This window comes from Passer montanus, unplaced genomic scaffold (genome assembly GCF_014805655.1).
Source record: "Passer montanus isolate IOZ18808 unplaced genomic scaffold, ASM1480565v1 scaffold44, whole genome shotgun sequence".
Taxonomy (NCBI): Eukaryota; Metazoa; Chordata; class Aves; order Passeriformes; family Passeridae; genus Passer; species Passer montanus.
The window spans coordinates 2,978,057-2,995,020 of NW_024369262.1; the positions used below are offsets into that span (position 1 = coordinate 2,978,057).

Below are 16,964 nucleotides of genomic sequence, written 5' to 3' on the forward strand. Positions count from 1 at the left end.
GAAGAAAATTACCAAACTAGCACTGTATTCATCACCGGCTGGTATCACATCCTCTTAATGTTTATAAATGGAAAACTGCGAAACAGTGGGCAGAGAAGTTGCCCTCTGAAATGGCAATAAATCACAACAGCACGGAGTGGACTTGGGGATAAATAACTAGGAAACTGAACAATAGAAAGTCGCCTTTTGTAGCACAGGGAGTGCACTGTCAGCACCTGCCAGCACAGGACCTTTGGCTTTCTGCATTCTGGTGGACCTTTTGTGGAGCCCTTGCAACAGTTTCGATCAAAATCAATTTTTGCTTCTTGCCATTTAATTAACTCTGATTTTGCTTGTAAACCACGTCACCTTTTAGGCTGACCTCCATTTATAATGTTACTCAGGCAACAAAATTAGTTTGGTGAGGAAGGCAGGGAGAATTAAAATGCTGCCATAGCACAGCTCTGCTTCTCTCTCCGAGCTGGGATGGCAACGCCCAACAGGGAAGAAAAGGAAGCAGCTTTGGGATAACAGCACTTAAATGGAATATTGCTCATATCACACTCCTCATGCCCAAGGGCTACTACTGAAGACTTCTAGGTGAGCAATTTGGAACAGGATGCAGTGCACTAAAAAAAGCCAAGGAGGAGGCTCTCAGCTTCAGGTATTGCCACGTGTGACATCAGCTCCATCAAATTCACTCCTCGGATAAAGCAGCAGCCAGCTCAAGGTTATGATCTTTGAGTTTAAAAAGCCTTTTTTTAGGTCTGTCCCAAGAGATTATTTTAAAACACAGCACTACGCATCTGCCAAGGAGTAGAACAGTTGGCTTTAATTGTAAGATGGATTTTTACATAGCTTCTGACCTTTCATCTAATTGAGGCCTGAAGAAGAAAAAACAGAGGAAAAGCTATACGTCACTTCAGTTATTAAAATCCATCAAGCTCAGACTTTAGCCTTGGGATAACCACAGCCAAAAAATTGACTTGCAAGTAATTATCACTGCTATCTGCAATAAAAGTTAATTGGACATAATTGAACTAAAGCCCTAATCTGAATGAAGCTGTTGCTGGCAAGAAGCCTGCTCCTGCCTGCACTCTGCAAATGGAACTGCTAGCAGGAAAATGGACAAACACGAGGCTGCTTTACAGTCTGCCCACTGCAAATCAGAGCAGTTCTACAAACAGCTCGTTAGCTGGGCCAAGATAAAGCCATTATGAGGGCCTGTCCTCACCAAACACACCCTTCAACTACACCCAAACAGGGCGATGGTGCAGAGTTTCAAAAAACAAGTTTCAGTTTTATAGACCTCTTAATTACAGGCACTGCAACACCAGATTCACGTCACCAGACTCCGGTTCTATCAGCCCCGAACGCTGTCAATACCAGTACAAATAATGTACTTTTTGAGCACGTAAAGATACCGACTCAAAAGGTTTTCAGTGCTGATAATTTACCACCTTCATGCAGTTCAATAGCCTTTCCTGTTGTAGGACCAGCTTCTTTCATCTCTGCAGCAGAGCAGACAATTAGCTGCTTTCTGTGCTCAGCCCATGCAGGTGGCTGGGGGAAGGGAGCGTTCAACTCAGTTCCTGCTGATTCGTCCATTTATATTTTGCATTTTTGTTAACTAACAGACCAGAAAGCGGTTGTCAAACCCCATGCTACTCCAGAACTTCTTTACAATTTTAATTATTAACACTCTGTCCTTCACCAAAGCATATCAAAGCACTTAACAAACATTACTGAAGCCACATAACCACTCTGACACAGGCAAAAATTGCACACGACTCCTTTTACAGTTGGCTTCAGGTTTTTTGGCCATATTTATGTTAGAACAGTGGTCTCCTGATGATGGACTAGTCTATGACAGGAGAGATGGAGGGAAGTATCTGGCTCACCACAGGATCCTGACATAATTTTGGATGAAGCATTTAATCACCTGATGCCACAGTCACTCTTTGTTTAAAGGACAGCAGTGGGTGACAGTTTTCTACCACTGCAAAGCATTTAACACCACCTTGACTTCTCACATCAGGCTTACAAGGTCACAGTCTGGGCTGTCTGCTGAGGACAAATGGACACAGATCACCTTTCCCTGTCCTGAGCACCACTTGCTCACCCCTGCTCCTCTCCATCTTCACAGCCCAGAACTGAACTTCACAGATCAAGAAAGCTGCAAGGAAGAACCAGTGACATCAATTCCCTTTCATGACCCAAATCAGTGGCTTACTTTACTTTGCTCAAAGCCCTCACCTCTTTTTAAGAGTATTTTTAGATTTAACTCTGTATTCTGCAACGTGGCAGGAGCTGACAGACAGCAGAGGAGTAAAGTAGGTCTTGCCAGGTGTTGCAGGCCACTCCTAAGGTGAAGGAAAGATGTAGAAAAGACAAGTCAGGACAACTGTAGGGCCTGGCCAAAGCTTCAAATGAGGATTTCTGGCTGTGCTTGAAACACAAATACTAGTGGTCAGTTGTGAGACAGATGAGATACTACTTTTACCATGGGAACATATGCAAGAAATAGGAAAATCGACCTGCCTGAAGTCAAAAGCAATTTGAATAACTTTGTATCTGCCTCCTCTCACTTTTCACTACACTAAAGCACTCTGACCTTTAATTAACTTTCTCCTTTTATATGGTAACTTCCAACTTCAATTTTTTTCATGCCGAACTGGTGGGAAACAGGGATGAGGACACAGCCTGGTATGTATCTTATGGGTGTATATGGCTCCGTGGATATTTGGGGAGGGAGCCAAGGATGCTACAGCTGAACCACAGCAGCTAAAAGCACAGGCAGCATTGTCACCAAAATAACTTGCTCTGGATATCAGGCTTACATTTTTATTTTCAAAATGCAAAACAGACTCCCAACCCACCGCTGTAACATTCACAAAAGATCTCATTTTCCTCAACAAGATACTGTCAGGCACAAACAAATATTCCTTCCTCCAAAGCACCCATTATCCTCGGGGCAAACTAAACCCAACTCCTTCCTACATGCTCGAGCAGCATCTCCCACATCACAGCAGCTCTGAAATACAGAACAAGACTTACAGACACGAGCCTGCCTGTTCTCATGTGAACAAGAGGGAAAATTAAGGTTAGCTGAGATGAGTTCCATCCAAAGGAAACCCAGAACAGCCCAGCCTCTACCAAAATACAGGATGCAGCTCACACATACCCCAGTGGAGGTACCATGCATTCCCACCAACAGACATTCTCCATCCTTTATGCAACTTCCTTCTGCCTTCAAGTGATAAGAAACCAAAATACACACTGACCCCTTTCCCATAGGGGACAGCCTGCAGTTATAACCTCAACATCCTCAGCAGGAACAGGGTTATGTGCAGCTTTCCTACGTGTTCCATGTGTGAGAGAAGCACGAGGCTGTAATTCTGGGCTTTCCTTCACCACACAGGACACGCAAGAACTGTGAGCTTCCTCATGCCACTCTCGGGCAGAATTCCTCCCTCTCGGCTTTCTTGCTTTCCCAGACCTGAAAAGGAAGTTTTTCTTAGGTACAGCAAACAGCTGCTTAGGCAAAGAGGAAAGGAAACATGAAACAGTTCCCTCCCCTATGGCTGCTTCACAAAGATCACCAGTTTTGTTATCTCTTCTCACTCCACACTTACTCTGTAAAAGCCCTGAATTAAAGACTTAATCATGACTTACAGAAATCCTTGTGGCTTCACATGACAGAAGGAAGACAGTTTTTCCTTCTAAAATATTGTTAGAAGTTACAGATTACGACAGTTCCTGGGTAGGAAAGCAGCTATCTTTCCCTGTTTATTCCAAGCTGATTATTTAAAAAAAAATCAGAGCTAACTTTGAACAAATTTTACCTCTATTCAACAGACAAACAACAGAGCAGACATTTGTTAGCTATTGAAAAATATGTTTTGAGTCCTGTTTTAAAAATAGATCCACTTGAAAATGAGAAATATTTGCAAATAAGATGAGGCAGAATGCATTATACTTCATAACAAAAGAAAAACTGAACTTGTATATAAAGGAATAAAAATAGGAAATGACTCACTTTTGGACCAGGTGTGCTGGTGGTGTGTGAACATGGGCTCACAGGGAGGATGGATTTTGGTTTGCATTGGTCATGCAAGTGAACCATTGTGACCTGTACAATCACACTGACAGCTTGGTTTAGTATTCCTCTCTCTGGACACTGAATCATGGTCCCACACTGGTGAAATTTTAACAGCCCATTTACAAAACCAGCAGTGAAAAATACATTTTTAAGATCATAAACTGGAGATTTCTGTCTGATTATGCACAGCAACAGAGCTTCCTGCTGGACCACAAACACATCAGCTCTTGGATACGCATCTTATCATTTGTAAGGGCAAGATAAGACCTCCTTCTGTAGTTGGAGATACCGTGCAGCCAGCTGCAAAGATGAAAGGCATTTTAAGAACCTCAAACAGAAGCTGCAACACATGTACAAAACACCCACCAGCAGAAAATAGAAGCCATCAGGTGAATACCAAAGACACTTGGGGTGGTGTTTTCCTGTCAACCTTCACAACGAGGTGCTGGTGTCCTGCTGGCTTGTCCTGACACAGACCTAATGTCCTTATCAATCTCCCAGGAAACTCAAAAGGCCACCTTGTAACAACTCCATAGAGGAAAGGACAAGAAATAAATTAGTGGTGAGCTACTGTAAAAAGTCTCTGCTATTCTCACTGCTTTCCTGAGCAGAAAAACGGCCACTTGCACAGCTGGCAGTTCAAAACAGCCACAGGGAAAGCAACATGAACGTGCAAGGTGCCTTCAAAGCCTCTGCACACCACAAGCACCAAGGTTTTTGTCTGAAAACCTGATAAAAATTTCAGCACAATCTCACCTGACTCCCTCAGCAGCTGCCAACACACCACCTTTACCTGAAGTTTATATTCATGAAAGATTTCTTTTTTCACAGAAAGTTTTACAGACTACAGGATGTTTTTGTTTGCTTTTGTGCATCTTTCCTCCTCTGCATTTGCCTTCTGCTTTAAAAAAAAAAACCCCAATACACACAGAGCAATAAATAAATTGTACAGACAGGACAGAGGGAGCTGAAACTGTACCACAGGCAGGGAGATCCTCTGGCATGGCAAACACAACGTGGCTGTGTGGGAGAAGAGAACAAACACTGCTGCTGCAGCCTGCACCTCAACAGCAGACAGAGCACAAAGGTGAGCTCCTGGTAACCCATCTCCAGCCCTGACCTCCACTGTGCAGCTCCCACTAAAAGTACCCCCAGGTTTTAATTTCCAATTTGTCTTTCCAGCCACGGAATTGCTTCAGTCAACAAATTCAAAAAGGTAAATTTTTCTACCTTCAATTAACTGCATTAGTAGTGTTTATAACTACGTGATTGATAAATGCTCTACAGAAGCTGTAATTAATGTATTTTTTCCTTGGAACACACACCAAACCCCTTGGCGCTCAGACACTTAATGAAAAGCAATTTATCAACTTGCTTTGAACAGCTGAATGTGACTCCTTAATGCAGAGAAGTAACACACTTTGCTTTGAGCACCACCACTCCGAGAAAGGAACGAGCACCGCGACATTCCGAATGCCATCAGACACGGCTGGGATTTTGATCGGGATGACAGAGACCAGAGCACTCATCTCCCTGGGGATGATTCAGTCTGGCTTAACTGGGATCCTTTCCTCCCTGGATGCAGTGGAGCAGGAGATTTGTACAGAAGGGGGATCAGGAGTGCCTCTTCAGGACAAAGTTCCAAATTCTCCCATGCCTGGCACGCGCGCGCCGGGAAGCAGCAGCAGCTCTGAGTATTTCAGCCTGGACATGTGTTCAGCTGCTCACAAAGCAGACAAAAATAAAGTGCTTACAGAGGCTTTGAATGCTAATTTCTCAAATTGAGTGTTGCTTTGTATAGTTGACATATGCAAAAAAAAAAAAAGGAAAGAAAAAGAGGGGAAAAAGAAGCATTTAGGAGGAAAAGTTTGACATCACAGGATATTTTATGTCGGTATTAACCACTGGAGGGGATTAACCAGCCTTCAAAGGCTAAAATCTAAACTCCCATTTCTGAGAGATTTCCAGTATAGGAACTGGTCTGTACTCCATGTGGCAGACTGAACGTAAGGATTACATATTTCCATTGCACATGTAAGGCTGTTTCCCATTCCTGCAGGGTCCTGCTCTCTTCCATTTGTCTTTTGATGCAGATAAAAGCTAATGCAGATTGCAACTGCTGATACAGAGAAAGGCACAAGACACAGCGAGCCTTTGGACTAAGGAAAAAAGGGACTCAGGTCCAGACTGCTCGAGCACGTCAAGAGATTGTCTTTGAAACTATAAAACTAGAAATGAAAGCACTGCGTTTTTATTTGATTTGATCAAAGAGACTAGAAAGGGGGGAGGGGGGGAAATCACATCTTATAGATGCAGGGTAGCATTTAACTACTTCACACACGATATGGGACCAGCTGATCTCATACAGATATGAATTTGGAGAAAAAACAAAGAGGTAAAGTCACTCCAGCTCTGCAGACACTGCCTGCACAGATCACTGCTCCAGGCTGTGCAAAGAGCAACAGGAACCTGTTTCAAAGCCAGAAAGCCACTGGAAGCACATAGCCAGCCCTATACCCAGCCCTCGCCATGGGCACAGGCTTCAGTCTGCAGTGCAGAGCAGAGGAGTGAGCTCCTGTCAAATCACAGAAAACAGACTCTGAATGTAGCAGCTACTTGAATAAATCACTGATGACTCCCTGTTGCAGTGCTCTGACTGTGGGATAGCAGCACACCGTGGCAATCTTCCCAAGGAGGGCTTTGGACTGCAAGCTGCAAAGGGACAAGAGCAAAATTCTTGAAGGCAGCATCTGCTCCAGCATGTGCTTGGCTCCAGGAGAACGAGGCTCTGCAGAAGTACAAATGGCACTACAGGTAGCAGCTCTGCAAATCCCAAATTGCAGCATGGAAAAAACAGATACCTATCGCTGCCACATTCCCTAAGAGAACAGATTTTAAGTATCTGCTCATGGAAATTTCTAACTGCAGAAGGGGAAGCATTTAGATTGCCTCTGGGCTGAAACCATCTAGGTCTTTGCCTTTCACTAAAAATTAAGCAGAAGTCATTTTAACGAGGCAGGCAAACAACAGTCTTGCACAGGAGATCAAAAAGCTCTCCAGATGTTTATTTTAAATGAAATTCAGAAGCCAGTATAAACCAGATTTTAAACACTGAATAATCCTTACCATAATTTGCATGAGAAAAACAGGCAAAAGGTTCCATCCTACTGCTCTGAAACTCTCCAGGAACATGCAGGGTTGGATTTTGCTCCTAGATTCTTCAGATAAGAATATGAAATATGAACAACTCCACACTGCAATCTGATGGCTGTTAAGAATGTTTTTCCCCTGTGCTGTACACTTGGATGCTCAACACATACACACAGGGGCATCCCATGTGAAGGAAGTCTCTGACCTTTCTCATCAAGACTGTGCAAAATTGTGGATTGAAAAGTGTCTAAAAATGTCAGTCCTAAATCTTAAACTTCTTCTCCTCTTGCTACTTTCACTGAATGCCTCCTGATTGTGCAAAAGCAGAATATTCAGGCGTCAATCTAAGTAGTTTGGGTGTTACGCTGACAATGTCTCTGGAGAGGGGAAGAGAAGAGAGGACAGATTTCCAATAGCTCGGACACTTCCCTGGAAGCCAAGCTGCTACACAGAAAGGAGATAAATAAAGAGGGAAAGTAACACGCCAGAGAACTTTCACCAAGGTCATGTCAGGATGCTGAACGCTCCCCATCTGCAGGGGAAGATTTAGATGCCTGCTCCACCACACATATCCACTCCCCTGTTGGCAACAACAGCCCTCATTAAACCAAACCGGTTCTAACCATGGAAGAAAGGACATGGGGAAGATGATATTAGCTAACAAATGCAAAAGGAAAACCCAGCAGAGGCAGCTCTGGATGGGTGCCCTCTGCAGCAAAACACAGCCCCCGTGGCAGGTGCAAAGAGCCCCTGCACGACCTGGGAATGGACAACACAGGCTATCCCAGCCAAAAGGATGGACAGCTCGGCTCTGATCAGTGCTAACAGCTCCTGGCTGGCAGCAGAGAGGAGATTCTGCACCCATTCACTCCGAGCAGAACAGGGATGCTGTCAGGAACAGGAGCTTTTAGGACTTTGCTGCTGCACGGGGTGACCTACAGGTTGCAGTTCCTCCTTGCTTTGCAGTCAGGGCTGTGGACATGTGGCAGAACCCTGCAGACAGACCCAACCAAGAAACAACAGCCCTACCCCCCAAATATTGTATCAGTTACTGCTGTGCCCTTAATAAGAGTGTTTCTTGCTCGTTTCAGCAATCTGAAAGACACGCTGGGCAAAATTTCAAGCTATGACAAAGTGATCTTATCACTTCTGTGCTGTTCTCGCTACACAAGCCCCTGATTCAGCAGCACGTAATAAAATCTTCATTTGCATGAAAAGCACTCTCTGATCACAAAGTCTTCTGTTCGACAGCCCTCTTCCCATCCACAGTGTAAAGATGCAAGCACCACTGTCATTTTGCCTGTGACTGAGGTGGAATATTTTATTTATGTTTTATTTGGAGAGGCTCTCAATGCTTTAATGCCATCTTTTCCTAAAAAAACCCCCAGTATTTTTGAATACAAAAGCTGCACACAACCCAACTATGCAAGTACTTCAAAGTTCACTCAGTACACTCACACCTGGATTTTTAATAACTGTGTCATGTGAAGGACACTTCACATCAGCACAAGGTGACCATGAACAGTTGTAAAATACCTATTGTATTCAATAAGTCCAGCCTTTTCCAGTCTGCCTTTAGAGTGCTTGGTGTCTTGACACACAGCACTCAGAGGATGTATTTCAAAGGAAAGGAAGGTGTAGCCATGCAAAGAACAATGCACTGCCCGCAACAAGATTAATCGCTGTCATGGGAAACCAATAAAACCAGTATCTTGTTATCTTTCTTTACAAAGGGACTGTTAAAGCTTAACTATATTAGGAAACTTTTTCCTTTGGACTAAACCATGAGCCTAATGTATGTGGGCATCCCACATGCCAGCATATGCGATTAATTGGCTCTCGCCTGACGCCGCAGGAGAAAGTCCAACGTTCCAGAGGCAGCGTGGAGCTTTCACACAACCAGCCTGTGCCCTCTCCTCACTACAGCTCTCTCAGCAGGGCCAGCCCCAGCTCCCTGTCCCGTGCCAGGTGACACCACCTCCCATCCCCACCTGTTCACCGTGTCCCACGTACGCACCCCAACATCACACCCGGCTCCGAGCGAGCTCAGCCAAAGCAGAAATACCTTTCATCACGTCAGCAGTGCGGTCCCCATTTAGAAACGCTTTCTTTCACGTTAATCCAGTGCCAAAACGTGGTGGTGTGGGCTGTGCTGCTCCAGAAACGGTGCTAAGGATGCTGCTGCCTCCTGTCTATCACCGCACGCCTCATCTCGCGCATGGCCAGGCGGTGACGGCCCTGCGACAACAGGCACTTTAAATTGGGCAGCTCAGCAGCACATGTACACTGAATTTTTGAACAAGCTATTCTAAGCTGCTTTGCTAGCAATTTCTGGCCTGTGCAGTTTGAAAGCGCACGGTTCTGGCCCTCACAAAGAGCAGACCTGTAAATGACATCTTGAGGATTAAGCTGATTGAGATGCAATTTGCCTAGCAACCATTCATTAAGCAGAGTTCAGAAACAGGCCAGCAATCTATTCCACCTCCTTATCTGAGCAGTAAACAGATAACAGTCTCTACTGTGTCCTCTATGCTCCAGTTCAGACACATTGTAAACAGATTTTTCAGAAGTTTAAACTCCTACAGTAAATCTCCGAGAACAATCCTGCTCTCCAAACACGAGGGATTCGCTTTTACCAAGTGTCTTACAAGCGAGAAACAGCTCTGGAAGGAGGGTAATGCAAATCAAATTGTGAATGCATTTGCAGTTCCTGTGCCTCCAATATTTTCTCACATCAAGCACTAAGAGCCCATCGCAGTCGTTAAAAAAAATGTTTAAAAAAATCTTAATCACACAAGCATTTGGCATTGCTATTCTGATCACTGAAAAAAACTCAATAAAAATCTTATTCCCTTCCTTCATCTTCTGCACAGAATCGATTGACACTTCCAAAGTCTTTGATAAAGGCTCCCCCGCTGCAGAGAAGAAAACAAAAGTCACATCCTCCCTCCCATTAAGCATTTTTTCCTCATAAAATAAGCAAGACAACGCACACGTCATCAGTAGAAATCAAACCAGCTATTTCAGCTCGAAAATTTCAGCTGAAAAGATTAAGCGAAATCATGATTTTGCATAATTGTTTCCCTGGAAGAAACATCTGATAACATCCCATTCTGCTCCAAAATTAAACAACAAAGATTAGCACGGACATATTTAAGACTATATACCTGAATGGTTTGCCTTTGGTGTACAGTTCTTCTGGGAAATCACTGTGACATACAGCATGCTATTACAATTAAATATGCAAGAAAGAAGAATTAAACTGACTATGAATAATTAATACCCTACAATACTACTTCATAAGGGAAAGTCTGGCTGAATATTCCCGCAGATAAGATATACCCAAACACAAGGCACAGCAGAGCTGGCAGCTTTACTTTTATGATGGGGTTTAAAACACAAGTAACTTTATGGCTGCTACTCAATTCTAGAGAAGGTGCCAGCCATCCAAGCCTTCCCCTGCTGGATTCCCACCCAGCTTCTGAAAAATGGGAAAAATGCAACTGTTGCAATAGTTGCAGCACCGCTCATCTATGTCCCAGAGGTAACAGGCTTCCCAAACACTTTCCATTAAAAGGTATAAAGCAATTATCTGGCATCCCAGCAGGGACAATAAAGCAAATATGATGCAACAATTACTTGGGTGATAAGATCAGGCTAAGGTTGTGAGAAAAAACAATTAAAAAGGGCTGCAAGAGCTAAGGAATGCAGCTTACTTTCCCAGAATTTCTCTTAAGGACAAAGATACCATCAGCTCCAAGAGTCGACCTTCCTGTTTCGAGTTTACTGTTCTGGAGGCTGCAGAACATCAACTGTAGCAAAGCTGAAAATGGCAATTAAAAATATGCCCTTTTTTTGCACAACATCACCCCTAAGTTGCATAGATTAGTATTTACTGAAGTCCTTGCAAAATTGATATCCAACTGTTGGCATTTTCCATCAGACTCCGGTCGGGTCAGCGCAGTGCTAATTGACACAAATACATTTGTTGCACATTTTTAGCTGGAAATGCCCAGTTCCTCTCAGTTTATCCATGCATGGCACACCCAACACCCCTTCTGGAGAGAGAGATTTGAAATCCGACCAACACTTGTGATCACTGAGGTGGAACACGGCACTGTTACTGTAATTGCTGGAGGTGACAGCATCCCTCTGCTCCTAGCCCCAAATTGCTCCAGGAGGGGCTTGTTCCTGCAGGATCCAACACTCCAAAGCAAACACGAGCTGAGGGTCTTTCTGAGCACAGGCAAAGCCATGTTCGAAGTATGCTGGCTTAATATTAATTTTCTATTAAAAATTAATAGGATTAAATGAAGCTTGCAAGCCTATGGGCACCAAGGCAGTTATTTTGCTGACGCACTCGTTGCCCAGAGGAGCAGGATGTGAGAGATGGGCTGCAGGGTTCCTGCAGGATCCATGTGGCTCCTGGGGGGAACAGGGGACTCTTCCCCAAACCCCCAGAGGGATCCTGAGCTCCACCAGTGCTGTGTCAGTCCATCCTCCTGCCCAGAAACCGGTGGGGAAGATGAAACCCTGATGAGATCCTGGTGTCTTCCCACCTGAGATCCAGCCTTCTCTGGACACTGCCTCCAGCCCTCACCCATGTGCCCCTTTCCCACTTCCCAGAATTGATTCCCTTGCCAACAAGAACCCTGTAAATATCTGGAGTTTACGTAAGCTTAACCTTCAGTCCCTATTAATGTTAACGGGATAGGAAAAAATTAACCATGGTGCAAGTAAAAAGACTGTATCTGCATTTCTAATTATACAACAAAACACACCACGTGGCAGTATTTCCAAGCACCTTGCTGGGAATAAAATAGCCAATGGACTGCAGCTTCCATTTGGAGTGGTGGATGCAAAAGCAACCAGCACTGAGGCTGTCAGAGTTAAGGGATAAGGACACGAGAATTAAGGGAAATGAAGTGACATATGTGAACGATGATAACAAAAATGTTAATAATTAGAAAGACAGTCACCTTAAAAATTTAAAATTTCATGATCTCTCCTACTTTTTAATGGCTTAGCCTACTTTTTCCAACCTAATTTGCATGATCAAAATAGGCCTCCTGCCAGGAAGCATTAAAATGGCAGCCCCCCATCGAGACAAAACTCCCTTCACCATACGAGACTGAAAGACTAATAACTATTCCTAAAAACATTTTAAATCCATTAACGTTGTTTAGCAAACACTTATTTAGAATTAGTGCCGCTATCAGAATGTGACTGTGCTCTAGTAAAGTGTTTTATAAAAGCCTTTGAGGGAGGAGCAGGTCCCTCCCAAACACCTGCGCTGTCTCCAACCCTCTCCAAAAAGCTGAGCACCCTCACACTCCTGCATGCTTTCCATTCCAAAAGCCCAAAGCATTCTCCAAGATCAACCAGACAATTCCCACCAGCTCTGCAGAGTGCCAGGAAGAACCCTCCAAGATACACAGGGCAGCCAGACCAGAGTACACCATCCCCACCAACCTCTACACTCAGCAAATACATCAATACACCAAAAAAACCCCACCAGGTTACAAAAATATAAACCTCAATATTACTGATGTACTGAAGATTTGGATTCTGGTAGAAATAGATGGTGGTTTATACAAGTTTGTCCGAGCTGTGTTATCCTTTCAGTGCCATCTGCACAAAACCAGAGTTTTATCTGAGCACTGGATACTAAAATAAATCATTTTCTCCGTATCTATGATCTTGTTGGAGACAGACGCCACAAACCTGAGAGCTGGCTAGTGCAGGCTTGTCTAGTCACAAATAAAATTACATCCACATCAATATGATTTATTTTTAATAAAAAAATAAGGCAAACCAGGCTCTTCATATTGAAACAGGCTCAGCCAGCACCCTCCATGCCCACAGAAGATATCATGTACAGTGTGAAATTGTCAGAATAAAACTGGGATTTGCACTGTCATTTCCCTAGTAAGAAACACCACTACCAAGAGACACATTTTAATTGCCACACGTAATGAAAAGTACCTGCTCATTCTCCACTTGCTGTATTTATTGCTATTTTAAATTCAGGACTACAAGTCTTGGCAGGATATTTTCTGGTGATTTCAGTACTTTGGAGTGTCCGTGCCCCAGCAGATTTTTAAGAGTGAATTTGGCTCTCCAACACAACACTTGTGACCCTTCTCTGTCCGTGCATGAATGAGGTTCTTGGGCTGCACTTCTCAAAGTGCAGCCCAAGAGTGTCTCCTGTGAGCAGGGACCTCACAGTAATTAGCACAATCTGATACTGGAAACTCAACTAATTCTAACATTGATCCCTCAGGACAGCACAGCCCATGATTTGAGAAAGGTTTGTCCCAAAAGACCCTTTGTTTCTACCTTTCAAAGCCACCAAAGGCTGGCAAATAAATTATATTCTCCAAAAGCTTTGCAAATTCCTCTCCCCTGGCTGGATACATTCTCCAACCAGCAGCCACAGCTAAAGGTTTATACAGGATCACTGAAAGTATTAAACCTGTTTTATTTTCAATATACAGAGCAACTTCTAACATCTGCAGTCACTGCTGTGAGATTGCACAGGATTTTATTTGCCAAGTCAAGCTGTTGAAAGGACAGATTATAAAAAATAAACACTAACCATTTTTAGATCTAACTTTCCCCCACAGACTGCATTTTATGCCCTTTCACTGGAAATGTTACATCAGAATAAAATCAGATTTAATTGGCTTTTAAATAACTGAACAGCCACTTTAATTTTATTTCAATAGCAATAATTCATAAATCAAGCAGCTGAAATCCTAGCACGGAGTGACAAGTAAATAGAGCAGAACACAGTGAAGGAGAGCACGAACACCACATGGTGAAAGGTGATTTTTCTCACACTTCACACGTCACCATTTTAAGGACATCACAAAGGTACCACCATATAAATAGTCAGATCTCAAACCTGTCAGTTCATCAGCAGCAACTGCTTAACAAAGACCAGTGGATGATGATCCTTGCCCAACTGGAACTGCTAGGAGAATGCCTGGGATTTTAGCCATGGATGCAATTTCCTCCATGCACACTAGATGGAAGTATGGAAAAATCTTAATTCTTTCCTGTCTCAACTTAAATTCAAGTGGCTGAGATGTTATGTTGGGCTGTCACATTCTGAGAAGAATTTTTTTTTGTTCTTCATCAGCAACTTCACTCATTGATAAGCTCTAAGTAAAAAGATGCCCTGAAATATTAAACTAAGCAGCGATGGAAATTAATAGTAAACATAAGAGAATATACAGCAGAAATACTAAATATATTATTCAGGCTAAGTTCTAAAGCATACACATTCGATTTCTAGAGTATTTGAATAATAATCACTAATGAGATCTTTCAGAGACACTGGAGTTAGATTTTGAAACCCCCAGGTTGTTATAAGAAACACCACCTTGCCAATGAATAGAAACAGGGAATAGAAAAGGTATAAAAGGATTCATAAATGTTGCTTCAGTTTTGACTGGAAAAAAAAACTCCAGCAGATTTGTAGAATATAGTGGGAGAGGTACAGGGAAATAGAGAACCTGAAGTCTTGCAGAACAAGCAGATCAGAGAGCAGCAAACCTGAATGGGATTAAATTACACACAAATCTCCTGGAAACGATCTTAAAAGTGACTTGTTCCAAAACAATCTATTTCTAAATTTAAACACTAAAGAGTTCACAGACACAAAAACTAAATCAGGCAATGGTGTGACCAGGAAAAGGTGCTGGAAGAGCTCTTTTCCCTCCCCTACTCTGCCTTTTTCATATATTGATTTTCCTCCACACTCATTCACAAATGCTCAGCAGAGCTGTGAACAATTTAAAGTCAAGGGATGCACAAATTACCAGCTCCAGGAACACACCACCCATCTGAGGCAAAAGCTGAGGGCTTTGCTGTAGCTGAAGAAAATAAAACCCAGCCCAGAATCAGAACACACTGATGAGCTGGAAGTGAAGGGTGAGCAAATCCCTAATTTTCCCTGTCCACAACAAAGCCAAAGCACATGACATTCCTTCAGCTTAGAAAACAACAAATTAAGCAAACCAGTGCCAGAACAGAAGGATGAATGAAGAACAATGCTGGATAAAAGAATATAAAGTAGGCATGAAGGGCTCCCCTTTCCAGATGTTAAGAAGACATTCTGTTTTTCATTCCAGGTTTAAAAAAAGATAAGCAGAGGAGGAAGTTTACTTCGGAGAGTGGGAGCATCTGCATTTGAAAAAGGTTCATACAAAGATTTCCTTCCAACAGAATTTTAACTAGATCTATACATATATACAAAGATATATGTGGTATTGGCTCAAGACAGTCACCTTACAGTATTTTTCAAAGTGTTTTCCATGCAGCAACTGTCTGTGGAGAGGAAAGAAATGAGTGGCAAGGGACAGGCACAGGAAAGGGCAGGACTGTGAGACACACATCCTCCAACATGCACACTCCAAGTTTAACAACATGAAGGCAAGGAAAGGGACAGCAGGATACAGCAAAGGATATGCTGGGGCCAGGAAATGAGAAAATAATCCACAGCACTCAAACTGACTTATGGGATATTTTACCAACAAAAACACGCAGGAGTGGTTTTTTTTTGCATGTGTGGCTCCCACCTTAGCCAGGCCAGGGAGATTGTCCCAGTATGAGGAGGGAAATGACAGAGAAACTGGATGCTAGATCACTCTGAAGAGCAGAGCACGGCGTTTCACCTATTTCCATCGCTCTCGCGTGGTTCCCAAATTAGAAACAATCAGAATCCTGCTGGAAACAATATATGGCACCTTAATTGGGTTGGCTGCACTACAGACGTCAGCAATGTATCACTTAGTAGATCATTTTCTGACTGCTTTTTTTTTCTTTAAAACTAAAAATAGCTGCACTTTCATGGTTCACCTTTTCTACATCACCTTTACTACAGACACCACAAGAAATTAAATGTTAGCACCAAAGATCCTGCAGGACCCACACCTGCTGCAGGCAGCATCCGTCACCTAATTCAGCAGAATTGTACTTAGAGCTTTGTCTCAGTGTTGCTTTTACATAGAACCTGTTTTCTAAAACATTTTCCCCCTAGTACACCCATCAATGCATCTATCTGAAAGGCTGGAACAGTTCACTTATCTCTAAATACATCAACAACCCAGTGCTCCACACATTCCAAGCACTCCAGAATCCCTGCACAGGACTTGGGAACTCACAGGAAAAATCTTTCCCAGTTTTCATCCCCAAGTGTTACACCCCCACTATTCCCCACCAAATCCACACTGCAGCCAAACTGCATTCCTGAGAAATCATTCCAAGAATGAAATATCACCATTTTCCTCATAAACCCTGCAAACTTGGACTAATCTTCACACACAGCATAAACAAGTTAAGCAATGGGAATACATAAATGTAGAATAATTCTTAAGCACGATGGGGGAATAATTATAGCAAACACAGAACAAATACAAAACGAGTGGGGAGGCGTGGAGAGACACCCAGACAGAATGTGCTGAAATAAGGAAAAGGGACCTACAGGATCTGTGAGGTTGGATCAGCCATGAGCCACATCTGCTGGCTTTTTAAGTGTTCATTTAAATCAAATTACTAAAAACATAGGAACCAGCAGTAGATGAACACAGAGGTCTCTGTCAGCTCCTGGTGTAGGCCAAGCTGTGCCCTGCTTAGAAGTAAAATCAGCTTTTGAAAGATTATAACCCCTTGGAAAAATATCTTTGGGTAAAGTTCAGAACAACTTTTCTGGATGTCAGCCAGCAGA

The 16,964-nt window shown here is 43.1% G+C and overlaps 1 protein-coding gene across 4 annotated transcripts in view; it reads right to left on the minus strand.

The window, feature by feature from the left end:
• The window catches only part of FAM222B (family with sequence similarity 222 member B), a 34,335-nt gene that overhangs the window by 13,945 nt on the left and 3,426 nt on the right, over positions 1-16,964 (minus strand). The window contains exon 1 of one of the 4 annotated variants that reach the window (XM_039720556.1): positions 9,297-9,422. The exons of the other annotated variants lie outside the window; for them this stretch is intronic. The gene's annotated coding sequence lies outside the window, so the exon portion shown is untranslated. Of the gene's footprint in view, positions 1-9,296; positions 9,423-16,964 lie in introns of those variants that run through there. 4 annotated transcript variants of the gene reach the window in all.